Below are 27897 nucleotides of genomic sequence, written 5' to 3' on the forward strand. Positions count from 1 at the left end.
TTCTCTCTTTATTTTAAATAGAAAATGATGCTCTCTGGAAGAATGCTTGGAAATACATATTTTGGCAAGGAGTAAAGTATTTGGTTAGAACTGGAGAATGCTTGGGGGAAACTGAGGCAGGGCAGAAGCCACATTACTCGCTCAGATGTACACGAGTCACTTTGGTCTGTGGTTAAAATCCATGAGGATGTAACTCCTGGAACACACCATGCAAGCTTTTGTACCTGATGCCCTTTATCAGTCCTTCAGCAGTGTGTGACTTGCTTTCCAGGGCATGGGAATAATCTCAGATTTCTAATACCTCTGTGGTGACCTGAGTCCCAGAGGATTTTTCCTTAGCTATTTAATTGCTCACCCATCCCAGCCTAGGAGCCTGCTCGAAGTGCCCTGAGATGCATTGACTCAAGGAGGAGCTGTTTCTCTGTAAATGAGAGCAGGACCTGTTCTTTCCAGATGCTGATGGATCACTTAGCTTCGATATTCACGGTCTAGGCATGTTCCAGGTTAGATGTCTAAGTCTACTTCATCTGTGAAGGTTCTTGCTGGTCCCGGGGCGGTGGGGGGGGAAAAGAGCTGTCACATCACACTCCTGAAGGCAAGAGAGAGTTTAGAAGTGAGCCCCAGGCTCCTTCTCCAGAAGATAACTCAGATTAAGAAGTGATGGAAGAACAGGGCTACCTGGAGACCCAGCGGTGCCCTCATGCAGGGACTGTGGGGATCCAGGCAGAAGCGCTGGTAGGGCACCAATCTTCCCAGCCCCCCTTTCCCTCTGCTAACAGAGGCTCTGGAGATGCTGGAAGGTGCTGGTTCCCATCCTTCACCCTAGCTTTGCATGCAGCACTGTGACCCATCTGGCTGCCATCCAGAGCTCAGGGCTGGGATTCCCACTCTCAGCCTGAAGCTACCTCATCTGCCTTTAAATGGAACAGGGTTTTGAAGGGAGACTGGAACTGGAACAAAGCTCCTTGCGCACTGCAGGGCAGCGGGGTCGATGAAGAAGAAGCTGAGGGTGAAATCAATTAATTCATTCGTTACAGAGCTGCTGCAGTCACAGAGATATTTCAGTTGTGCTTGCTGGGAGGTCCTCATGAGAGAGACATCTCATTTTCATTGCAGTCCCCAAGAGTAGGTCAGAGTTGCACAGTTTCATTCCTGCTGAGTACAGGGTAATACGGGTGTTCCTGGGACAGTGTAACCTCTTGCTGCTTGGAGTTGATGATAGTTTGAGTGAAATCAGACCCTACTTCAATCAAGAAAGGCTAATGATAGGAGAAAACAGAGAACTGGGGAGAGAAGGGATGGCAAATGATATTTTTGAGGTTTGCAGAATGGGAAAGTAAGGCTGGGAGTACATTTCCCATGGGCAGGTAAGTTTGTGATCAGGCATCTCGTGTTGGGAGGGAACTCTGCCATGGCTTGGTGCTCGCAGTGAAGCCTTCTGAGCCACTTCATTAGGACTCCACCAGAAAGCACTGCAACCTTCTGCCCAACCTCATGGTGGTGGCCAGACCACATCCCAGCAATGTAGTTATGTCCCTGCCCACTGCATGTTCTGCACCCCTGCTTTGCTGCCTGGTCTTGTGAGCAAAGCTCAATGCATTTGCATAGAAATTCAGGTCATATAAATTCAGACAGCAGAGGTCTGATCACTGAATGGCTCTTGTTGCAAGATGCAGTGCTTTTTTCATGTGCCTTTGTACCTCAAATTGGAGAGTGGAATGTTGGTTGCTTAATTGCAGTGGTGATTTCAAACCATTTGCTCCTTCCGGGGAGATTTTCAAGAGTCCTACAATCAGCATCTCAAAACCTTCTGAAGATATAACCATTTATTGCAGTGGTTGGCTGGGTAATGTTTCAAGGAAAAAAATGTCATCCTGTCTGAATGCACCATGTTAGCAAGAGAGGAAATGTACCTATCGACAGATGAATAGACAAAAAGAGCCTGCAATGCTTGAGAAATAACTGGGACTTCTCAATCATTTCTATCTACCTGACAGCAAAGTTCACCTGCGAAGCAAGGGCAGATTCTAAACAGCTACAGCATAATTTGAAAAGCACTGATGGGAGCGGGACTGTGGAGTAAGAGCACCAAAGTGCTGATGAATCTGGTACGTTCCTGTTCTATATTGATGGCAGGGATTGCACAAACAGACCTTCGTGGGCTGGCCTGAAAGCTCAAGAGGAGCACTATATCACAGGAGGGATAGGCTGAAATTCATGGAAGTTTCAGCAAAGGAGCAAAGCAATCGGTGCACTTCCTTTCTTGTCTTTGCAAGCAGAGATCATTCATAAAGTGGAACAGGCCTTCTCAATTTTAAGGAAAGAACGATGTCTGGAAACATTATCCTTTTACAGTTCTGTGTAATAAAAAAAAAAAGATGCCACCATGATGTAAAACTTCACTAGGAGCTTATTTAATTAGGAGCAGGCAGGGTGGAAAAACGTGGGTCTGCGGAGGGTGGATGCTTGTTGGTGGGTGGCTGACTTGTCCTTAGGGGCATTGTGGCCCTGTTTCAGATGGAGTATGTGCTGAGGGGAGTTGTGTGACCATGCCTGGAAAGTGGCTTGTATTTCTGAGTTGTGAGAAGAAAAAGTGTGAGGACTTAGCAGTCTGTCAAGAGCTGAAATTTTCATGTTTCCATGTCCCACATTCCGTGTCTTTTTTTTTGCCTTTTTTCAAAGCTCTGATACATATATATAGAGATTTTTTTTTCTTTCTTCCATCCCTGTTTTCAGTACCCAACCAGGAACCAGAAGTGCTAGAAATACTTCTAAGGGATGTCTGCATAACCAATCGCCCAATTTCACAGACTTTAATGGTGTCTAGTGGAACTTGCACGTCCATCTCTGTCTGCCATCCTGCAAACCAGACACAGCAAATGACAATGACAGAAAGCTGAGATAAGTGCCCCAAACAAACCCTTTGTTACAGAGGAGACTGAGGAGGGTTATTATTTACTATTTTAATTTTTTCTTCAATTTCAAGATCTTTTATTCTTTAACTATTTGCCAGTGATAAAGGGCATCAAAAGTATGACACAGCTAATTTTAGGACTGAGATGAATAACTCTTTGATGACATATATCTTTACATCTAAATCCCAGATGGCCACTTGCACAGTCCACTGAATTTACAGTATTCAGCAAGACAAATGTAGCAAGAGGGGGGAGGAGAATGAGGGGGGAAAAAACCCCAAAGAAAACACATTATTCAGAGTTCTCCCTGGCCCAGTTGGCTCAGCTACTCAGACATTGTGTCCCCACATGCAAAAGCAGAGCCCCTCTTTGCCCCTTCCTGCTCAAAAAGCAGTCCTGAGCTTGGTCTGCCTTGTATCTACCCATATCATGGCACAGCTGATGGCTGGGTCACTTCTGGTGGTGCACCACTAGCCCAGAAAAGCTTTTGCTCTATTAGAAGCTAGTGGGACCCACAGTTGGTGCTATCAGCATCTGATCTCTAACTCAGCAGCCAGTGGGACAGCTGAGGCTGTCAGTGCCACTTGCCTGGCACTCATCTTTCTCTGGGTAGCACCATCCTTGCAGGCTGTTTTTCCAGTTTCAACAAAGGAGGAAGCCTTTCCTAAGCAATTCAGGTAGTTTGTCCTACCCATGTAGAAATAGGAGCAAGGGCAAGGCAGGAGACTGGCAATGCAGCAGCTTTTATGGGTTGTGCTTGCAGTGTTTCCCATTGCAGAATTGCTTTTAATTATCTGGGCTTGTGTTGTACTTCCGAATGTCTGTTGCAGGTTAGATTCTGCAGGAGCAGGTTTAGATAAAGTGAAGCAGAGTTATGTGCCCCTGCCACTTCAGAGATCACTCCCATGTTCTATGCATTGTAATGAGAAAATCACCTATGGTAAAAATAGCATGAGGTGATGTCATTTAAAATTATCATAATGCATCTGGAAAGAAAAACCATTGGGGATACCGGGCGATCTTAAATCTGAGACTTTTTTTTTTGAATCCCAGATTTAGTAATTGTAACCTGCTTCTGCAGAGCAACGAGGGCATGATTTGTTGTGCGGAGGTCTGGTTCTGTTCTGAGAAGTGTGGGCTGGTGCAGGGGAAATGTGCACAGGTACGTGAGCTTTCCATAGAGTGATAGAATGGTTTGGGTTGGAAGGGACCCTTAAAGGTTGGGTTGGATGTGGCCCAACTCCCCTGCAATGAGCACAAGCACAGCTTTGTGCTGTGGCAGGGCTGCATCTCTCTCCTCTTCAAGCTGGAAAGAGGAAGCAGCCACCAAAAGATGTCATCCCCCATAACGCTGCCCCCAATAGAACAGAAGGACTAGCAGAAATGAGGACAGGAGATGCGGGTGATTTGTGTCCATCCTCATGCTGATAACTCTGCAGCTTCCTTAAGATGGTAACATTTTATTGCTGAGAAATAACCTAAGCTGGTAACTGTGCAGCATCTTTTCATACAGGCTAGCTGGGGCCGTTCCAATTGAGTATAATAAACGATATAAGGAACAATATAAGCGGTGCTATAAATAATAATGCTGCAATTCCATTGATGGCTTATGGTGGCATTATAAATGATCGGAGCAAAGTCAGGAGGTCTCTTCACACCACCAGAGCCTCATGCTGGAATTATAGATCTAATTTAAGTGCATTTTGGGGGTAAATTATTTATTAAAGTGTAAAGCTTATGGAGATAAATGTTCAAGTAGTCAGACTCCTGGACTAGGTGAGCATTGCTGGTCCTAATAATTACAGGTACATTCTGCCCCTGGGCAGAAGGGCTAGGTGAAGTTTTTAGCAACATTTCAGATATCCAGAAGCCCTGGAGGACACTTCTTGGCACAGGGCTGCAATCTCTAGCTTTGCAGTGAAATGGCCCGCTTGTACGAGCAATCAGTTCTGAGCACCAATTGCTCATCCATCCATTTCAGTCATTAAGCTGGAGTTAGGAGATGGAGCAGGGAGAAGCCTTCCTCAGGCTGATGAAAAAACATGGATCTTACAACTGTTGTTTTAAGTCTTCCTGCACTGTGGCCCCAAAATGGAGTCCTGGTGCTGGTGTTTTCATCTCTCGGTGCATATTTCATTCTGATTTTAGCCAGGACTTGTCACTGCTGCCGAACTAGGGGAGCAGTCACAGGGCTGCAGTGAAGTTATCTCAGCCACAGATTTCTTAGGTGACCCCAGGCAAGTCTCTTAGAGAGCCTGGATGTGGCTACAGAGCCCAAAAGACCAAGCTTAGGGAGGCAGTACCAGGTACAGCCTGAAGTCTGCTTTTAGGATGGGAAGCAGAGGATGAGCTCATGTTCACTCTAAGGAGTGCATTTTCTGGAGTTTTCTGTAGCATAAAAATTGTCCATGGAGCAGGAGTCTCAAGACAGTCTTGCTCCACTGGGCTGCAGTAGGGATAAATACATTAAGATGAGGTATTAAGATACAGTGGTAATTAGGAGCCATGTAAGTAACTTAGATATAAAATGAAACTACTAATAATGCATAAATGCAAAGCCATAAGAGGTTTGCTTCGTATAAAGCACCCAGCCATTTGGTGGCTTAGCTCAATTCTCTGAAGCTGCAAATTCAGGCTGAAAATCTTATGAGGAGGATATGCTCTTTCAGTGAGATTCTTTTTTTTTTTTCCTTGTCATATTTAAAATATTGCTGAGGCCAACTTCTTGTCTACAGGCAGTGTTGTTTTTTTCATAGCTTCCAGCCAGACTAGAAAATGTTGGAAGGCAGGGGAAAATATATTTAAAACGTGAACTTAGCAGGCTTGGGGGAAGATCCTGATGAAGGGAATGTATCTATAGGCCAGACCAGGGAGATGAAGATGGAATCAGTATTCCTGCCACTAATTCACTTTGTAACCTTGTGTCTGTCACTAAGCTTTTTTGTGTGCTCTATTTTCCTTGTCAGTAAAATGAGTATTATAATAGTTACCTTCCTGATAAGGGTTTCAGTTAATCAATTTCTAAAGCCCTTAAGTACAGAGAGACGCAAGATAGCATATCAACGAAGCCTAGCTTTTATCTGTGCCTCAATATTCTCTGAACTGCGTTGTCTGTAACTGAACAGGACCTGATCTATATAAACCAGAAACTCTCCTATTGACTTTGATGAATAAATAGTATTTTTTTGCTAATAATACCCATATGTTTTTTTGTCACAGGCAGAATTTGCTTCTTTAAAAATGTGTTTGAAAAGCAAATCAAAAAGGTTTCAGGTGGGCTGGTAGAATTGAACTCCCCTGACGACTGAATTGCTTGCACAGTTTGCCTGTGCTGTTCTTTGTAGTAACTTGAGTTAGTCTTTCTGCCACCAGTGGTAGCAATAGACAGAAAAAGCGCTACGCTTATTTTTTCCCTCAAAATTCTGAATTTTAGCCAAGGAAAAAGGGGAAGGAAATAATGAACTTCTGACAGGCATTTCTCAAACAATAGAATACTAAATCATGGTTTGGGAATGAAGATCCTTTCTTACAAGAAACGACTAAGGAGCTTAGCTTTTTTTAGCCAAGCGAAACTGAAGGCTGAAAAGGAGGAGGTGATTGTTGCACGTAAGTAGATTGGGGCATAACAGCAGGGAAGGAAAAGAGCTATTAAGTCTAAAGGACAATGCTGAAACAAGAACAAATGGGTATAAACAGACCATTAATAAATTCAGGCTGGTAATTAGAAGAATATGTCTAAATATCCAAAGAGCTGGATTATGGATAGTCTTTTTGGGGAAATAGGCACAGGCAGGTGAAGGAATCCAGTTGCATTTCAGGCAGAGCTACACATGGCAACCTTGGCTTGGGCAAGAGAGTGGGCCTGAATCCAGCTCTGTACGTTTTGCTTGGAGAGGTCAACTGATTTTAGCATTTCCTTCAGCTTACTCCATCTCTAGGAAAGCAGGAAGGATAACCACTTTTCTTCAAGGTTCTTTTCTACATATATTATGGCTGGATTTTAAATAGAGAAACTATCACATCACCATTACATCACATATATCTTTCTTCTAGTTTGCTCTACAACTGAGTGCTTTTATTGTCTTTGCTCACTTCTCCACAGTTACTGTCCAGTCCTTATCTCTGCCTCTGTCTTGTAACCCCAAACCATTTCAGACCTCCCATTTGTTAAGCAAAGATGTACAGCTGTAGCTCATGGCTACAAGCTACAGCGCAGGTGGAACAACTTGTTCTTAGGATGCCCTTGTTTCCTTGCTTACTTACCCTTTTCACTTTGGGCAGCAGTGGCTTTCACTGCAAGAGCTCTCAACCTGAGTCCTAACAGCTCAGTGCTTTAATTAATAATTTAAGTGATTTGCATTCCCCGAAGTGCGTCCGAACAGATTTATTACAAGCATTTGCAACCTGTTCTTCTAAAGCACTTCTCTGCTGTCTGTTCTTCGTTAGAGTTCACCACCCAAGTTGGTGAGAGTGGTTAATATGAAGGTAAGTGCTATTTCTTGAAGCTTGTCTTGGGAGCTGAGCCAATTAGGATGGGCTGGTGTTAGGGCCTCTGTGCTCATTCAGGTGGATGAATGTGCAGGGGGAAGTGAAAGAAGCAGAACAAAACACTCAACAAACTAAAGCATTTGGGGGTGAGGGGGAAAGAGTCTATTTCCTCCTACTTCGGATCTCTGTTCTAATGAGAAGGCTGGTGTGCTGCTTCATGTGCTATTCCCACTAGTAGGTTAATGCCTTCTATTTACTTATGTTCTTCTGCCAAACTGTCCTATGCTAGCTCATCCCTTTGGACACTCAAATCTTACCCTTCTCCTTGGAGCACTCTGGTCTCCACATGGCAGAGCTGTTCCTGCTCTGTCCTGGGTTATGTTCCACGTAGCTGTTCTCCGCTCTCCTTCACACTGAGCTGAGTCCTGCACATGTCTGACCAACCTCACCTGGCCTCCAGCATGCAAGTTTTGCATGTTGCTGGAAAATCCTCAGTCTTTTATTTATGACTTGTTTTAAGAAAGCATCAAGAACTACACCTAGACGTATGCCTCAGAGACTGTATCATCCGAGTAAACAAGAAAAGCATTTTTATAGCTACTGGGTGCTGCAGCTCTTAAAGTCAAAGTGACTTTATCCAAGGTATGTGAGTAGTTCATAGAAGAGCTGGTACTCCAGGCTGTCTGCCCTACGCGTTAATCTTCAAGCTGTCCTTCCTCTTGGATTTGTGTAGCTACGGAGTGCTAGATCTGGGTTGCCTCAGTTTGCTGTGTCTGCCTTAGTACTGCATAACCCAAATTGCCCTTCTGTGCTTGGTCCTGCCCTGTTCTTCACTTCTGGGTTGAAATTTCCCTGCCTCACTGCATTACTTGGGTGCACATCTGTCTATATTTTTTGATACTCCTTTACTTCTTTGAGGCGTTTACCTCATCCGTCCTTTCGTATTTGAATGCATACCACTCACTTTAAGCAGTGAATCAATCCCCCATTCCCCATCCCAATATGCTTTGTGGGAATCTCTTGCAGTGAGGGCTGCAGCTTCACCCCTGACCTGTGAATTCTCTCCTGCTACGGGGATTGAGCTCTGGTCCCTCAGGCACTACAAGAAGGTGGTTTCAGCCTCATTTTTCACTGGTAGTGACTGGAATGACCAATCTGCTGCCTGCTGAGGAGCAAAAGGTCAGGCCGGGTCCACTCTGTGGCTACTTGTTTTTCTCCACAGTGACCAATTTCAGACAGTAATAGAAGCATCAATAACATGTCTGTCTTCCCTGACTGCTTTTTTTTCTCCCCTCCCCTATTGATTGAAATATTGCAGCTTCCATTTGTTAGCTCAGCCCCTGTGAGGCAGGCTGAGGTGTTTGCTTGCAGCACGTGTCCTCCCCATGAGCAAGATGTGAGGAGCTGAACTAATTTGGGATCGTGGAGGTGTTGACTGCAGACTGCAACTTGTAATCTCCTTGGCTCCTGCTCTCTTGTGTCTGAGGCCAGAGTTCTCAGGGCTCTGGGGGTTTACCTGGCAACCAAACCTCTGCAAGATGCTTGAGGGCAACAGATGGAAGAGAATCTCCAAGGACTCCTCATTGTCCAGCTCCATAGGGTTGCAGCTCCTGCTGCCAAGGCTGTGGAGGAGACTGAGAGCAAGAAGAGCTTAAGGACAGGGGCTGTGGGACACACGTGTCCTCAGAGCCCTGCTCAGCAGAGTGTGGAGCGTGACCTAGACCAGCAGGAATGCAGTGGGAACCATGGCTGCTGCCTTCCTTGTTCCCACCTGCCCAGCCTGATTCACAATCAGGGAGCTTATGCAGGGCAGATGGACCCAAAGGCATCCTTTTCTTTCTCGTCTGTCACTAAACACTGTTTCAGTCTTGTGTGTCTCTATCCCTTGAGAGAACAAGCAAAAAATACCCATCAGAGGGCTTCATCACAAGTCACACGTCTTCCCTGTGGCTGGGTCAGGGCTGACAGAGCATCCTCAAGTATGAACTCTGTCAGGCTGCAGGGCTTGCTTTTCTCAGGGTAAATTAAAGGTCAGAGCTGAGTGTCTAGTTTAGTGGCCTCTCCAGTCTGTGACTTGTGCTCTGAGCTCTCGCTCTGAGCCATCTTTGCTCCTTGTGCAGGGGCAGGCCACGAGGAAATGGAAGGTGGTGATATGCTCCATCTCCTCAAGTTTCAGCAGACCCTATTTCTCACTGTTTTCCCAAAGTTCTGTGGCATCTTAGCCTCCAATGTGCTGTAGAGCACCTGATAGCAGCCTCCACAGGCATCAGAGCCTAATCGTAGCCTTCTGTAGTGTTCAGTTGTCTTCTTGGTCACATTTGGGTTGGGTGGATGAAATGATGCTGGCTGTTTCTGAGCTGCTGCTCTGCAGGCCATATACACATGTACAGCCCATCAGAGTCCAGAACACAGCCAGCGCCCTCTGATTTCTTCTGCAGCTGAAAATTTGATGGAATTTGGTTGTTTTAAACAAATGTGTTTCTATGAGCACATGCTTCTGACTGAAAGGGCTTTGTAGTGTAGAGTTAATTGATATTCAAGGGAGATTATTCAGTGGTAATGCATTCATAAGCAATGTCACTGTTTGTTTGAAAAATTAAAACATTAATTTAAATTAAACTGTAAACAAGGGGAAGGCATGTTGTGTGGGTAAGAACTGCGAAGGCAACGTAGAGCGTTTTCTGATTGGAGTGATGTTATAGCTCTATCTGCCTGGGACTTATCTTTTAAAATGAGGAGGACTGAGAATGCTTTGGGCCATGTTTTCTAGCTTTTCGCAGCATCTTGTCTCTTCATTAGGAAGAGATGATGGTTCAGTGATCACCTGGGACTTCCAAAATGTCTGATTCTCCTCTCCATCAGCCATCCCTTATGGCTGTGGGTAGCTCTCACTGGGGTATTTCACCATCTGAGCCCGCGAGGTGATGGCATTCCTACCCCATGAAGTGCTTGCTGGAATTGAAATCAATCCTTTTAGGCTACAGAGGAAAAAAAAAAATGCAGTGGACCATTTGCGCAATACTACCTCTATCACTTCTAGCAGGAAAGGTTTCTTGGCTAGAGCAGCATTTTCTGAGAAGTTTCTCTTTGCTAAAAATCCCTCCTTTAAAGACAGGTGGAGTGGCTCGTAAGCCCATTTCAATAAGGGTCAATAAGGCAGGCTGCAGCAGTAGCTGGAGCAATCACCTGTGCCTTGGATGACCTGGGTTCAAGTTTCTGTGCTGCTGCGGGGCTTCTCCGCAGCCTTGGGTGCCACCTCTTTTCTCCCCATCTTGGTTCTTTCCTGTAGCATGGGGCTATCAATGCTTTCTTGCTCATGAGAGTTCCAAAGTGTAAGTACAGTAGCTATGTGGAGGTACTCAGATACAGTGGTAACAAGGATCGTCTAAATAATGTACTTAGATGGGTAAGCATGATTATTTTCCATCTATGACAAAGAAGACAGCTGTTTTCAGGAGCCATCATATACATCACGTAAGCAGTAGGAAAATAATTCCCTGTCCTCAGCTGTTTGGGTTTTTTTTGCAAGTGGCCGTGAGCCCTTCTTTACATTCTGGTAAGCAGGGTATATTTTGCATGAGTTTGTTCATCACACTAGACCCACTAATATTAGCGAGTGAAGTCTATAAAGTTATTTACGGCAAAGGAAAATCAAATTTCCTCTCAGAGATTATTGGCAATAGAAAAGTCAGAATGATGTTAATCCTGTCCAGTACAGAGAATTCCCAGTGGCTTCAACATGTTGGTCTGCTGTTTTTCAGAAGTTTATCTTCGGTTCCCAGCGGGTCGCTGTAAACTTGATTTGGCAGAATGTGATCCCTGACATTTCTTCTAACACAGTCTCTGTATCAGATGGGAATGCCACTTTTTTTTTCTTACAATTGTGAGACAATGAGATTGTTTCTTAAAATGAACATGAAAACTTGAGATGTCTAAATCAGATTTCAGTATATGGGAAAACATCATGTCTTTTTTTTTTCTAGACAGAATATAAGAAGCAGAACTGCTAGGTTCTATCTTTGTATCCAGCAGTGAATGAGCAAAGCAAGTTGTGTCCTTTCGTGCCTCAGTTTCCCAATGTTCTAAAAAAAAAAGTCTATAATTTTAAGGCAAGATATGGCTTATCTAGGAAAAGCTATATTCTATTATGGCTTATTTAACCATTAAAATCACTTCAAAAGCAAATCATTTAAAGCTGATAGAAAGAAATACTTTTCTTACATAGCGTTTAATTAGCATGTGGCACTCAATGCCACAGACATTATTGAAGCCAAGAGCTTTGGAGGATTCACAGAAGGATTAGATATTCATATGAATAATGAGAAATTCTATTAGAGAAAATAAAAAATGTATGAGATGGAGAAATTCACGAGCCAGGACATAAAGCAGCTGCTAATTGATGAGGGCTGGGGGAACATTGTCCCCATGGGCAGGGCACCATGGGGTGGTTTGTGTCAGGGCTGTGCCATGAGGTGGGTGCTGGGCTGCACAAGCCACAGCGTGTCCTGGTGAGGTGACTTCCACCTATGGGTGAAAGTGCAAACCAAAGGTCACACTGAGCTTAACAAGACCCATGGAACAACGTTGCTGAGCCGTACTGGCCTGGTAGCCTGTGACTTTGACAGCTGGTGTTGTGTTCTCCTGTTTGGAATGCTCCAGCTTTTTTTAACCTGCCCCATCTATGTGTAATCTCAGGAAAAAAACAAGAAGAGCCACACAGGTGAATTACACAAGATCCCTCTGCTGATTTGCAGTCATCCCCATTCAGTCTCCATCCTTCTGTTTCCAAAGAATCACAGAATGGTTGGAGTTGGAAGAGACCCTTAAAGGCCACCTGGTCCCACTCCCTGCAATGAACATGGACACCCACAGCTCCATCAGTGCTCAGAGCAGTGTCCAGCCTGACCTGGGGTGTCTGCAGGGATGGGGCATCCACCACCTCTATGGGCAACCTGTGCCAGTGCCTCACTGCCCTTATCTTCAAACAAACAAAAAAACCCCAACCTTCTTCCTTATATCCCATCTAAGTCTCCGCACTGTTAGTTTGAAACTCTTTCCTGTTTTCTTGTCACAACAGATTTTGCTAAGGAATCTGTCCCCTTCTCTCTTGCAGCCCCCCTTTAGACACTAGAGGACTGCTCTCAGCTCTCCCCAGGTTTTTCTAGGGCCTTCCAGCCCACTTGGAGTAAGACATGCAGCCGTTTAGCAAGCACGTCAGGTAGCCAGCCATGTTTGCGGCTATCGAACGAGCAATTACAGTTCATTCAATCAAAGGCTTTCATTTGATCCAGCCTCAATTAAGAGGGAAGGCATTGCCACATCTGCCTGCAAGTTCAGAAGTGTCCACAATTCAACTTAGGTTATTGCTATGTTTCTGCAGCCTTTGATAGAATAAGATTGATTACAAGAAATAAGAAAAAAGAGTGACCTTCCCCGGACTTTGCCAATGGTATTTCAGTTAGTATTTTATAATCACTGTTTAACAGAGAAATTGCTCTCTGGCTATTAATATAAAAATTATCACCTTCTTTGACTAATCAAATCAATAAAGGCACCTATCCTTTGAAAAGTCCAGAAATCTTCTCTCTGTTCATAATTAAATATTTCTATCTAATCTGGAGCATAATAAGCTTCAAAGTTTTCATGAAATTACTCATAATAATATCTTTCAGAACACCTTTCTGCTCAGCAGGTTGCATAAGCGTTGGCCCAGGTTTGGGAAACAACTTCATGCATTGACTGGTTTTGGATGCAGATGTCGCTGTTTGACGAGGATTTTGTGGAGTCTCATAGTCAGTTACAAATTCATATTAGGAATTATACACATTGCATTGTAAACACAGTTAAAACACAGTTGCTTCTAGGGTTGCCATATAATAGCCAGGTAACAACATGGTTGCATGCAATAAGACATGTGTTTGCTTTTATTGAGAGATGCTTAAGAAAAGGATCAGGATGTTGCAGGTGCTGAGCACTTGTAGATAAATTTTAATGATCAACAGGTTTTTTTAAGCTGTTTTATTCTATTTTTGTTGGAACACAGTGGACAGAACTTGATATCCTCTTGCTGCAACAGGGTTAGCTGTGAATATTTACAGCCAATGTTCCTAGAGCTGGTGATGACATGAGCACTGTGTATCACTGGTGTAACCTTCATTCCAGCCAGGGTGCCAGGGCTAGCACGCACAATGGCAGAAGGGGGATCTAATTCATAATCTTACATGGGGAGATACTACTTCTGCCTCTAATTTCTACTGTCCTTTCTCAGAGTTACATTTATCAGGATTACTCTCTTCTCGGGCAAGTTATCTCTGTCAAGCTTGAATGGCTATTCTCACGGGGTACCGAGAGACATGCGAGCTAATTAACTATCATCCTGCATTTGATGATGATGAGCATCCATTGAGAACCTTCTATCCCCGTGGGTCTCACGGAGCTTCACGTATTAAACAAACCTGCATGTGCCAAGTGCAGGGATTACCTCTTCCTAAGTGAATGCAGCAGTTCCACGTCGGATCAGCAGCAGCCAGCAGAGCTGCGTGGTGGGGAGGAAGGAGTGCCTGGACGGGATGATTAACTTGTCTAAGAAAATGATGTCTCTGCAGGGCTTTCATTTCACGTGTAGCTACCACGGGGAGCGCGGGCATGAAATGGGAGTTAGGGATCCCTCTTTGCTACTTGTCCGCATAGAGAATTCCTGCAGGCGTTGTGAGTGTAGATGTCAACCTAGGTTTAGGCAACGATAATGAAAAATGGGCCCTTTTCATCTGATCCAGTCCTCTCTTTGGCATAAAACTTCTGAACGTGGGTGTTTGGTTATGAAAGAGAGTTCTTCTGTTGGCTGTCCTTGAAACCTGTGAAGCAGTCCCAGAGGAAGACTGAGCTAATGCTGTATATGTTTTCTATATTCAAACCATCCCTACGGAGGATCCTTAGCTAATGTAGTCCTGTGTTGCATTGCCTGTACAAGCCATTTGACTCCCATATGTGTTTTGGAAGTACCTGTTTTGGGCTGATTCACTTGATCTTGTTTTCGGTAGCTTCAGCCCCTGCTTTTGCCTGGAGATGCCTTGATTCTGGCTTTTATTGAGACTCTGAAATCCCAAAACAGCCAAAACTGTGTTTAGGAGAACAAAATGAAGAGCTGCAGTGCCTTTGTAAGCCCCTCCCTCTCTCCATCTGAGCGTAAAGATAATAGCCTGTGCACAGCATCAATAGATGAAAGAGCTCCCTAAATGCTGCGTGCTATCAGAGGACAACAAACAGTGGTGTGAAACTGCAGCCATACTGCCCAGAGATGGGCCCCTGCTGATTTTTACTTGCTACAGATCAGGCCCTTTCCTATTTATTACTGTTACCATCTGAACCCGAGCTGCAGTTCCCCCCATGTTTACTCATCACCGACTTTATCACATCCCCTTTCATTTGCTTCCTCTGTGAACAATTTACATTTCACCCCCTCGGTGCTTCTTTGGATGAGCCTCCTTTCATCTCTCATCGTAATGTTCAATAATGACATTTCCATTTGCTTTCCTTTTCATGAGGATCCTTTATGAAAACAGGATCTGACCTCTCCCTTTGTGTTCTCCCGTCAGCCAAGAATCACATTGTGCATGAATTTAATTGACTTATTACATCTTTACAGAATATGGTTACTTTAGTTTTGTGTGTGTTCTGTTTGTTTGTTTGTTAATTCCTGGGTCTTTGAGAACTAGATTATGCAATTTCCAGAGCCTATTTCCAATTACTATTGAATCTTTCAATTGAACTGAATTTCATTGTGAGCTGGAAAATAGAATGAACTGAAAATTCGACTGAAAACATGTCAGTATTGTTGATACATGTGTTAGTGCTAATATAAAATTTATCAACCTATTTTCTTATGTGGAGGGGATGTAGGAAGGGGGAAACATCAAATAAACAAAAGCAAGGGCTGTTTTCTTTCACTGAAAGAAACATCTGTATTGCACTGAACAAAACCTTATTTTTCTGACTATGGTGAGCACGAAACCCACCTGATCCTGATTCTCAGTCCTCAGATGCAATGAGAAACTCCTTCAAGAAGCCTCCAGCGTTACTGGTGCTTAAATAGCTCCTGATGTGGTATAAACTGGCCTATCACTTTTGATCTAGAGGGAATGAGATTGATTTACTCCTGTAGAGAATCTGGTCCACGGTTATGAGAAGTGACGCTGGTGCTGGTGGCACCTCGTGGAGAAGGAGAGCAGGCTGCTGCTGCAACAGGTGTGCTGCACACAGAAGGGACCCGTTGGTACTAAAACTCTATCGAGTGTTCAGGTTGCATAAGCCAATGTCGTCTGATTGCTTGGATCACAGCAAGGAGCAACATTCCCTGGGAAACATGCTGCAGTCCCCCCCTGCTATGAACCTGCCTGGTGCTGCAGTGGCAAAGAGGGACACGGGGCCACCTGCCCTTGTCACTGCTGGCTCTGTCCTTTGCTGGGCACGCCTGGCCTCTCTGCTCTGATTCCTTCAGCGTCCAGTAGCTTCAGGCTAGCACGGCTCCCAAGAGGAGGAAACGTGCCTTGCTGCAGGTGACAGAGGTGACATGTTTCTCTGCAGGACAGAGCCCTAAGACATTTGGATATAGTTTTTTTTTTTTCACCCTGAGTCCTTGGTTATTAAAACTTTCCCTGCACACCATTCCATTTCTTCGGTCCTTGCTCCCTTTCTCTGCACATTTTCCATCTTTTGTTCTTTTTTTTTTTTAAGATGTGGGGATCTAAAATTACATGCACTGGAGATTCAGGGGACTGTAGATTTATACAGTGGCACAATGTTTCTTCATGTTTTCTTCTCTGATCTTCCCACTATTCTGTTTGCCTTGTTGAGCGTTCCGAGCGCTAAGCTAACATTTTTATAGAACTATCCACAATGCCTCCACGATCCTATTCCTGACTGGTAATAGCTCATTTAAACCCCGTCATTGTGTGTATATATATAGCTAGGCTTATTTTCCCCATGTACATTACTTAGCATTTATCAGTGCTGAATTTCATCTGTCACCTCATCACTCAATCACGCTGTATCACACGAGTCCTCAGCAGTTCTCTGCAGTCAGCTTTAGATTTGACTATGCTCGGTAATTTTGTGTCAGCCACTAATTTCATCATCCTGTTATGAATCCCGACTTCCAGCTCATTTTTGACTGCGCTGAATATGCATCCAATCCTTTTGAGCAGTTAACAAGAGAACTTCTCTTTCATCCTCTTAGGCCGCCGCGTCTTTCAGAGCTTTCAGCGTTGGTTGTTGACATGAGAGCTGTGGGGATTTTTACTGTTTGGTTGAAGGTGTTTGGTTGGTTGTTTGGTTTTGAAATTCATGAGCACTGCATTGACTGCGTAGTCCTTATTGATATATTTCTTAATTACTTAGAGGACCCCTTAATGATTTGTGTGGCATGACTTCCCGCTACACCAGCTCTATTGACTCTTCCCGATGAACTATGTGTCCACGTGCTCGCTAATTCTGTTTGTTCTAGTTTCAACTAATTTGACAAATTCAGCAGGTACAGCAATCAGCCGTGTTGGTCATGGGTGTGCAATCGGCAACACAAAGTGTTCTTCATGCTGGAAGCGTGTTTGCCACCTTTCCTTCCTACACAGAGACTGTTTTCTTCCGCTGAGCTGCAGCAGCTGGCACGTGGCACGCTCCTCACCCCGGCTTCATTGCTGACCATGGTAGGATCAACCCCACTGCGTGCTCTTCTTGACCCTGAAAGCTCACATTTGTCATGATCTGCTGTCTCTTCAACCTCATCTTTAGATCATGAGTGTTTTTCACTGCATCAGGCAAAGGAAGTTGTGTTTACATAGGCAGGAGCAAATGGAGAGATTGTGCGCTTAAGGATAAGGTTTTGTCTGGCAACTTGAAGGCTGAACAAATAGTATTTGTACTTGAGTCTTCCTCCTGATGGGAAGGGAAACATCTGTGAGTAGCAGAGGGAGTAAGGGTCCTTCACATCACAGGATGCTTCAGTCCCTCTTCTCCCTCAGTCATTTGTCCAGCAAACCGAAGAAGCAAACACATTTGGATTATCCCTCCACTGAATGGGATCTTACCTTCAGCTGCCATAAATCTGAAGGGCTCCACAGCGGATTTCTTGAGCAATGGATCTGGCTACTTTTACAGAATCCCGTTATATCTGGGGATTGACACGATTTCAAAATGAGTTTTGTTTTAAATGACACATTCCACAGCTCTTTCAAAAAGCCTTAAGCTCGTTCTGCCCATCTGGTACAGGAAAGCATTCAGTTATTTTTTTTTTTAACTGGCAAGGGAAGGGAGGGATGAAAGGAGGGATACCTTAATCAGGTATGGTTATTTACAAAGTCTGGACCAACTCATCTGTAGTTCAGAACCTGGGGAAGGAAATTCTATTTCCTTCGGTGGTTTGGGATTCATTTATTTATTTTCACTGGGGCTGGTTACCTCAGTAGAATGCCCAGATGAATTAATCAGGGTCAGGCCAAAACCCGAGCAAAAATAATGGTCAGTGCAAATGGGCGCAATTATATTCGTTTCAGTACAGTTCTCACTTCTGACATCAGCTGAGCAATTGGTCTCTTGGCAGAGCAAAGAGTTGGAAACTCCTCACTCTTATCCGTGTTTTACTGGTTTGGTGGATAAACTGGGCACTGAGCTGCAGAGCTGCTCTGCCCCTTTACAGCAGCATTAGTTTCACTTGTAGGATTGGATACGCTTTTGTCTTTTAAAGAACACATCCATGAACAAACTAAGCCACTCCCTGCAAACTGGCTTTTCCATCAGCACTGGGGTCAGCCCCACTGGTCCATTGTGATTCTCTCCCATCTGCCTGAAAGTCTCATCTCTCTCAGGTGGGAAGCCTTAAATATTTCCAGTGACATTTCCTTGGCCTCTGGTGATTTAATATTATTAACCTGGTATGTTATTAAAGTGATAGAAGAAGTCTCCCCTTCACTGGTATATATTTCTGAAAACTCATTTGAATTTTTATTACTTTATTTCGAGGGGCAGCTGGTGGAGCACAGAACGGGCACAGAAGGGAAATTCGCCTGGTCTAAGGAATGAACATCTCTGTATGGAGGCTGTGGGTTCTATCATTGCAGGAAACTGTGTTAGAAGTATCAGAATTAAGAGTATTTCTTAGAACTGTTGAACTAGAGTGTTTCTGGGAAATCTGTAGGGCTTGTGTTTGCCTAAATAGAAGTGAAAATTCATCTCACTGCTCAAAAAAGCCTAACTCCAGAATGAGGTCAGTTACAGGAGGTCCATGCATTTTTCAAGGCTCTTTTGGATCTTTTCTTCACTTTCTGTGGGGAGACTGATTCCTTAAGCATTCAAGGAGAAAACTGTCCATTATGGTACATCGTTCTTGGTTCTAGAATGGACGGAATAGATGAGATAGTCCTCTTTCTGCCACTCGTTCAGGAAAGCCAGGTTATGAGATCTCAATCAGCTACTGACACTCTGAGAACTGATTTTTGTCATGCTTTTTTCCTCTCTTTCCACACTCTATCCAGTTGTCATGCATAAGTTTTTTGGAAATTCAAACAAAACGGCAACATCTTCAAAGTGCTGTGAAACAGACCCTCTGCGGTTGCTGGTGGATATTTGGTTCAGTGCCTTAATCCAAGCCCATTATCTATGCTTCATCCATTAAAACGATATCTCTTTGAAAGGATACTTAAAGGTATTTCCTTTCTCTATGGCTTAGCAGCTCCTTTCTGTCTGCCTGTCTGTATTGGCACCTTGGTATTTTTAGATGGTTCACTGGAAACTTTGCAGTGTGCTTTCAAGTCAAGAAATGATATCCTATACTGCCAGGGCTTCATTCTTAAACAAGATATTCCTGACTTTTCTGTCAAGCTTTAAGACTGGCATTGCAACAAAACCTTCCCATTCAGGTTTATTTTTTACCTTTTCCTTCCATGTAATCTCTAAAATCACTTTAGAAAAATACCGTATCTAAAGCTGATATTAAACTCTCAGGTGCTTGGCAAATGATTTAAAGTGATGGCTCACACTGGGGTAAACCCCAGAGATTTCTTTTGTAAAATTCCACCTACATAATCTCTCAGAGGTAGATTTTTAGAGCTTACCATTTACTTTAGGCTCGGGACATTCCTCTGCATTTATGGCTCATCTACTTTCTGTCCACCAGTTCTTTCAGACAAACATTGCCGTTCCCCTACTGTTTAATCTCTTTCTGTCATCCCATGCACAAGCAGGGCACGATCATCCCATCTGCTGCAAAGCTGGTCACTGGAGAAAAGGATGATGCACGCCTGAGAGGAGCAAGCACGGTGCTGGGGAGGGCAGGCTGTGCTGCAGAGCCCTCCCTGCAGCCCCGGAGCACGAAGGAAGCTGCTGCGATTCTTGCCTGGTGCCAAGTGATAAAGCGTCAGCGTATTTGTTTTGCGACATCTTGGTTTTGAAAAGATATCAGGCAAATGTTGCTCTCCAGTGTGTGTCCTTCTATTCTCCTTTTCTGTTGCCTTCTCTCCTGCGAGGTGCTGAGCAGTGCTTCTCTGCCAGTGAGCATTTTGGTTGTTTTAGGATCCCAGTCTCCAGCAGCATTTGGGGCAGTGTCCTGTCCAGCCTGCAGCAAACGCTTCTTTGTAATGCATGGGATAAGCAAGGGGGAGGAAAATGCAACGTGTAGCCCCACGAAGGAGCTGCAAATGGAATGTCTGGACACTTGTGCACGTGAGAACAAGTGCAAGCTTTGTAATTCTCACAGGCGGAAATTGCTATCACAGAGCTTTGCTCAAAGACAAGACCTGTTTGGGGAGTTAGGAAGGGAATTATGGCTGTGTAGTGGAAATGAAGCATAATATTTTCTGAAGTATTTATGCAATAGGCATTGCTAATACCCGTATCTACATAAGGAATGTTTTACCAGTTATCTCAGGAGGGTTATACTGGGCTATAACGTCAGAGCCCCTGTAACTGTCTCAGGTAGACTTGTTCTTCCTCATGAAAATGATGCAGGTCTCTCTTTCCCTCCTACATGTCTCTTCCTGGCTTAGATGCTAAACCTCTGTGTCCCTGCACTGAGATCGTTTACTTTGACTCGAGGCTTGTCAGTCCTCATCACCTCAGAACATGTCTTGGATCAGATTTCTTCACAGAGGAAGTGTCTTCTGAATTTATTTAATATTTTGTTTTTCTCTAAAGAGAGACTGCAGAGCTATCTTCTTGTTCGAGGCATCTACTCAAGTGACAAAGCACCACTGGAACAGAAGTCCACTCCTACTAAGTATATAGCATCCTTTAGGTGTTTGCATCATTAAAAATATTCTACATTTGAAAGCACGCCTTGTGATACATTGAAAAAAAAAAAATAAATCATTCCTTAACAAGAAATCCTCATTTATTTTTAATGTTGTGCTCCTAAAGAGACAGATTTTGACAGGAATATAGGATTGAAAGGCAGCAGCGAGGCGTGTTCCTTTTGAATCGCTCTGACTCAAAAAATCAAGAAATCACATAGACAATTTCAGACAAAACCTTTCCTTTTCACACCACGTGCTCCCTGGGAAATAGTCACACCTCCTTGCCTTGCTCTGCAGAGGTGTAGTGCTGTGCATGGGGTCAGCAGCGTCCTTTCCCCTGCTGTGATGTCCTAATGCAGCGTGACATTGGCACTCTCACCTCTTGCTGCTGAGTGGTCTTTTCCCAACGCCATTTCTCACTTAGCTCACTTTTTCTCTTTAAAATTGTTTTTGCTCTCTGAAGAGTAACTAAATACCTGCGCTTGTTCATCCTTCATCACGCACGTGGATGCAAAGCATAAGCAATTTCTCCCTCCTCCTTCAAATACTCAAAAATGTTTCAAGCAATTCAGCCATGAACGTGTATCGTCACCTTCCTGCCAATTTTCCAGCTTCCCTCTGCAATCTTTCCATCTCACTGTGGCCCCTGACCCGGACAAACCACATACTTACATCGCTATTTCCCCCATAACCTGTGGGGAGGTGCATCATCCCTAAGCCAATCCTGCAATGCACCTCTGCCTTTCCCTGCCACTCAGCCAGGATTTGCAGTCTTCCCTGCTTCTCCCCACCACCTGTTTCAGACTCCTGGCTGTCTCTATGGCCCATTACAGTAATGCTGGCGTCCGGTTAATGCCCCGTTCCCTTTGCAGAGCCATTGCTGCTGTGTAAGGCTGAGTGCGACCATCGCTGAGCACCTAATGGGCGCTGCGCTTGCTGTGCTTCCCGTGTCTGCACCAGTGCCTTTTACAGCCCCCTGGGACGCTGTGAATGTGAAAGACCCTACAAACCCAATCCTTATTCTATTCCAGAACAGCGCTTTTAAGTCCTTTTATCACAGAATGAGGCAAGGGTTGAGTTGAGCCCAGAAATAGCGATTTAAAGTTTTCATGAAAGAGGAGAGCGGCGTACGTGTGGTATATCTTAACATAATCGGAGAATGCTAAGTGCTCTAAAAGCATATCGTGAGTTTGTGGGCAGCGGGGGGTGGGGGGGAAATGTAAGTGCTTGTTTTTCTTTGGGGTTTCATTTATTGTGTGATCGGACGGAGATCTATCAGGATGACAAAGAGTGGGGGAGGAAAACAACACCCTCACAAAGGTCCCTGATTGTGTTTGGGAAAATAACAGCCTGTTCCAGTCAGAACATGTAAGTGGGATCCATGACAGGGAAAACAAGGGGATGCTGAGGATCTTGGGCCGTGCATTTCCCCTTTGATATCTCCTCGGGGGTTGGCCAAGGTGAGCTCTGTACGCAGATACCAGACCAGCATCGTGTATTCAGGCTGCAGTGTGCAGCCCCTGTTTGAGGCTGGCTGCCTTCCTGGGCGGATCTGATCCTTTGGCAATTCTGGGGACTACCTGGAAGCACCCAGAAGTACTTGCCAATTGATCACATTTTGTTGCATTAACAGATTTTAGCAATATATTATGTGTTAATTTGGAGTTCTTTGCTAGATGCGTTGGGTAGTACTGGCTGTAGAAGTATATATCTATGTGGATTCCCCAAAGTCAAAATGCTTGTGATAAAGCTCCATTAATTACTTCTTGCTGAACTCGCCAATTAGTTAGCCAATTTTTAATCTGTTCAGTGTGTTTTGTCTTAGTGTAGCTCTAACTTTTAAAATCAAAACATTGTACGGTACTAAGTCAAAGGCTTTACTAGAGCCAAGTCCATCAATGTGATTATCAGTCCAGCTTGGAATCTACCCAAATAATTAAATCAGGTTATTTGATAAAACCTATTTTCCATAAAATCATGTTGACAGTCATTAATTATATTCCTATTCCTTAATGCTTTATTAATTGGTTCTTGTATTAACTCTTCCATTATTTTCACTGTATTTATGTCACTAGAAGTTACCAACCCAGGCTAACTAGTCATCCCATATAGTATTTTTGAACGTCACATTGTTATCAGAGCATCCCGTTACCTGGAACTCTCTTTTAATTTACAGCTGATGTCAGTGTTAGTGGGATGGATACCTTCTGGAGCATTTCTTGTTGTTCAACAAATCCGGTAGTGGTTGGTAAGTTTCAAAGCCCTGTGCTTTTTGCTTCCATTTTGATCCCAGGTCTATCACGCTCATGCTGTGATGGACATGGCGGTTCTAGTGGCTGACTTCCTCCCCACTCTCTGTTCAGCATTAACTGTCTTGATTTATTTCTAAGCATAGACATAAAAAACTCTGAAACCTGCTCAGGTCCTCTCCTTCCTGCTAAAATCACCAGCTTTTTCTGTTATGGACATTATTTTTGTCTTGGAGATAAAAGTGAAGGGGCAATAGCTCTTCCCTTCTACAACATATAACCTCTTGGTAAAGTTCTGCGATTCCAGTAGTGAGAACTATATCATCCTCACACTTCAAATTACAAATCAACCTGGAGCTTACTTCAGCCATCCTCTAAAATCTTTCCACTGAGGCACCTCTTTACACTGCGGTATATAAACTGTTACTGAATAGAATTGCCTTTTTTTTCCCCACAGTTATTAACATTTGTCATCTCTGCTTTATCTTCACCAGCCATCTCCTGTTGTAATGGGCTGATACCATTGTTAGGCGTTTCTTTATCCCTAACTTACCTTAAAAACTCTCTTTATTTTCTTTGGCTCTACCAAAAGATAGATTTTTCCCTGATGTTTTTTGCTTGTATTAAAACATACTCTGTTTAAATGTGCCTATAGGAAGTTAATTTTAGATATGGATTCATCCTTTCATAAAACAGTAATCATAATAATAATAAAAATACAAGGAAATCCCACGTATATTTTTCTTTCTCTTGTCAGTGCGGAAGTGTTCTCTGTATAATATTATTCAATGCTATTATCTTGGCTAATTTAAATGTCAGAAGTACTGGAGGTTCAACCATTCCTCCTTAGAGATATGTCCAGAGCCTAATAGATGCTCCTTTTTGATTCTTCTTTTCTTTTTTCCTTTAATGATGACCTTATATTTTTGCTTCAGTGAAGTTTTGCCACATCTACGCTGTTGTAATTGAGGGCAAAATTTGGCCCTTTGACATCAATGGAATTGTACTAAAGATGAATCTATCCCACTTAGGTCATAAAACCTCTCTTTGTAAATCAATCCTTCCAGTCCCTTTATCATCACTGAGGATGTTCTTTGAATTCTCTCCAAGTTGTCAATATGTTGTTGGTGCTGAGATACTCAGAACTGACTGGATGTTTGTTTCATTGAGCCCAGAGGGGGGGAAGAAATGACCTCTCTTGACAAGAATTTATATGTATCCTAAATAACCCTGTTCTCCTGTTATTGCTGCCGTATTAACCCGATGTGCTAGTATGGGATTTATCCTTAGCTTTCAGTCTTTCTGAATAACTGACTTCTCAAATAGCCAGACTTGGGGTGGTGTTTGTTCATTCATTTTGTTGGGTAGCTGAGATGCGTTCTGCCCGCTTATTCCAGGTTAACCAGCTGCTTACTGGTTTTGTACCTGGGGATCTTGCTGATTTTTTGTGTTAGATAAATCACTTTCCCTTTTTGGTTCAAACTCTAAAACAAAGCTACTGATGTGGCCAGGCAGCAGTTTCCAGTTATGGCTACAAGCCTTATAGTTGGTTTGCATTCTCAAAGGACGCTGCAGTCTTTGGGAGAAGTGTTATGCTGCTAGTTACCTCCCAGTGCTCTTGGGGGCGAATCCGAAGTGTATTTAAATATACAGCAGCACTTCCATCGACCTGCTGTTTCGGTGCTTTGGCACACCACACCTGTTCCCTTGTGGGTCTTCCTTTCCTACTCACTAAGATGCTGTCTGGCACCAAGAGTCATGAGCTGAGAGCCAAGTTTAAAGGGAGACTTTTTTTTTTTTGTCCTTTTATAGTTGTTTTACCACTCTCATGTTTTTTCCATATCTTCTGTCCTTCTGAGAGCCTTGCTTGGCTGAGTCCAGGCCCAGACTGCATCTCCTTGGCTGGCTGGGTCAGAGGGCTCTATTTCTGCTGCCCTTTTTGAGTGGTCCTGTTTGAGTGATGGGTGCCAGAAGGCAGCAGGGTCAGCAGGGTGGTTGGGCTGGGTGGAGGGGAAATTCTTCAGCAGAGGCAGTGGTGAAATAGGGGAAAATTCTGGGACTGCTCTCTGAGCGAGCAGCGCTGAAGGTTACAATCGAGCCCGCTGGCCACCGTAGCTGGCACCTCTGATGGACAGAACCTTTATCAAGTGTCAGAAGAGGCAGGTGACATTTATCACGGCGGGGAGCTGGGTGCTGCCGTGCTGACAGCCTGTTCAGCACACGCCATCTCCACCGTACTGAGATCCTTAACGGCATCGCTCCTTGCCCAGACTGGGACGGCTCTTTCTCCTGCTTCATCACTGCTTCTCCCGTCAGTTTCCTTTTACTTCTTTTTCTATCTTTCCCACCATAAATATACTTTCCTTCTTTTCTCCGTTTCCCCCCCTAATCCCTATCATTCTTTCAGTTTTCCTTTTTTTCCTTCCCCTTTTCCTCTGCTGTTCCTCCTGCCCACGTAGCTCAGGAGGGCACCACTGAACCCTTGGCAGGCACAGCACAGCTGCAGGAACCTAATTTCCAGACCTGGGCTGTAGAAGGTTTCAGATCGCTTTGGGTCACGGCAAGGTAAATAGCAGCTGTTTGTGAAATTCAGGCTGAAGCACTGGAATCCCATCCTCAGTGGAGTTAACCCCTTTCCAGGTGCATTAGGACTGTGAGCTGAGCTTATGGGCACACTGCTTGCTGCACAGAGCACTGCTCAACGGGAGGAAAAGAGATGTGAGGCCCTGCAATTAAGTAATTATGCAAATCTAAACAGGGATTTTGTTTTAAAGTATTTTCCAGTATGAAGATGATGTAATTGCAAGAGACAATTGAGCCACTCTCTGAGCCAAGAAACAGGGCTGGCTGGCCCCTGCAGAACACACCTGGGAATAACTGAGCCAGGCACTGGATGTCACCATTGAGCTGCAGAAATGTGCCGGGAAGTTCATTATTTATCTGCTTTTAAAAGCATGAGATTTGAAGGAAAGCCATGGGCACATCAGCACCTCGCGGTGGAATGGGCTTTGCTGGGGATGTGCTGGTGTCCTGGCTCGTTGGGTGAAGTCAACACGCTCATCCCCAGAGGGAACAAGGTGGCCAGGGACTGCTCTGAAGTGGAGCAATGGTTTGGTGGTGCTTCGATGGATGCTCAGTGGCTGGCAGGCTTCAGGAAGAGTTTCCTCTCTCTGCAGCATGTGTGCAGTGCTTGAGGCACTGGGAAAGTGGTGTCCTGTTCGTGTCATACTGATGTGTACCATGAAGCATTGCCTGAGCTCCCTGGAGCTTAGTATAAGAGCTGGGTTCAATAGTGCCCATCAGACACCCTGTCACCATCAGCACCACAGGGGCTTGGTAACCCACTGCTTGACTGGTGTCATATGAGAATGAGAGCCTCAAACAGGAGAAAAAAAGAATAATTTTCACTTAACTGGAAATGTTCAATTGTTTCTAGTCTCTTAGGTTGTTATGGAGGAAATTATCACTGATGATCCAATTAGTGGAAGGGAGTAGAGATCTACATGGGACTAAGAATTTCCTGATAGCACAGAAAATTGTGCATGTCTATTAAAAAAAGAAGCCATTAGCCAAAGAGAATAGGGATAATTTCTCATCTTGTTTCTTAAGAAGTGAGAAACGCTTTCAAACAACTGATGTGCTGAATTGGTCATTCCTGAGCAATAAAAAACTAGACAAGATTGCATTCTATGGCTGAACCTGGCAGGCGAGGAGTTGGTGAAATCAATACGTCTCATTATTTGTTACTCATCTTTACGTGACACCCCCCGTGTTGCAGACAAATCTGGACACACTTATGGCACAGGAGGCAGCTGGAGAGCAGGGATGCCCTTCTCAGACAGCCATCTCCCCTACAAAGAGAAGGCAGAGAACTCTGGAAGTGAAATTATAATGGGTTTGTGTAAATGATGTCATTTTGTGTTCGGTATTGGTTGTCCTCTGTGAACAAGAGGCTGTGCCATTTGGAGAAATCCTGTCTGAGGAGAAGAGCAGCCAGTTTAAAAGGAGGGGCTGTGCAGCAGGCTGGGTGCGTTGCGGCAATAGCAAAGGGGAGGATGAAGAGAAGGGACAGGGAGCACTAATTTAGCACAAAATCAAGATGTTGAGAACCAGATTAATTGAGGTATCAAGAGACTTGAAGGAACAGAAAATCCTTAATTGCCTATACTCCAATGTGAAGATTCTGGGTAGTAAAGGAGGAATAGGAATTGCTCACATACGAGCATAAATTCGACCTACTTTGGTGTTTCAGAAATCTGATGGGAAGATTTGCATAACTGGAATGTTGAAAGGAGTGGTTGCAATCTATTTAGGAAGCAGAAGTGGTCAAAAAAGAGCAGAAGTGATTTATATATACTTATGTCAGAAATGGCGTTGTATGTTTCTGAATCCCTTATAACTGGGAAGCAAATGATTTGAAGTAATGCTCTCATAAAGACCAAATTAGTTCCAGGTCCTGGCTGCTATCCACTGCAGGCCAGAGAATTACTTGGTTTCTTGCCTGGCTCTTTAAATACCTCTCTACTATAGGTAGGAAGGGAAAGTCTTGAATCTGAATGACACACGAAGGAGATCTCTTGCTGTCAGAGCTAAAACATCCTTGCAGTTTTCTTTTTTTTTCTTTTTCTTTTTTTAAATGAAAATGACAATTCCCTAACTTTAAAAGTATTTTATCCATCAGGAGAGAAAACGGTGCTAGACCTCATCGGTCTGACAGATAAAGAGAATTCAGTCACAAAGTTAAAAGTCAGAGAGTTGTTTAGATGCAGGTGACACAGACTTGGTGACACTTGCTACATGCAAATGGAATAACGTCCAAACTGCACAGACACACACACACACACGGGGCTGATTGCACAAAGATGAAAGCTATTATGAACTCAATCATTTGAGTAAATGGATTTAAAGAGAATAAAGTCAATAAGTAGGAACTCTACGAGAACATTTTATTTGTCCCAATAAATG

General features: G+C 43.9%; 1 long non-coding RNA gene across 4 annotated transcripts in view; it reads left to right on the forward strand.

Annotated features, from left to right (window-relative positions):
- The window catches only part of LOC110406925, a 123720-nt gene that overhangs the window by 66832 nt on the left and 28991 nt on the right, over positions 1-27897 (forward strand). Inside the window, exon 3 of one of the 4 annotated variants that reach the window (XR_002443634.1) lies at positions 22860-22931. The exons of the other annotated variants lie outside the window; for them this stretch is intronic. This is a non-coding gene — a long non-coding RNA (uncharacterized LOC110406925). The remainder of the gene's footprint in view (positions 1-22859; positions 22932-27897) is intronic. 4 annotated transcript variants of the gene reach the window in all.

The sequence above is a fragment of the Numida meleagris genome, chromosome 16 (assembly GCF_002078875.1).
Source record: "Numida meleagris isolate 19003 breed g44 Domestic line chromosome 16, NumMel1.0, whole genome shotgun sequence".
NCBI lineage: Eukaryota > Metazoa > Chordata > Aves > Galliformes > Numididae > Numida > Numida meleagris.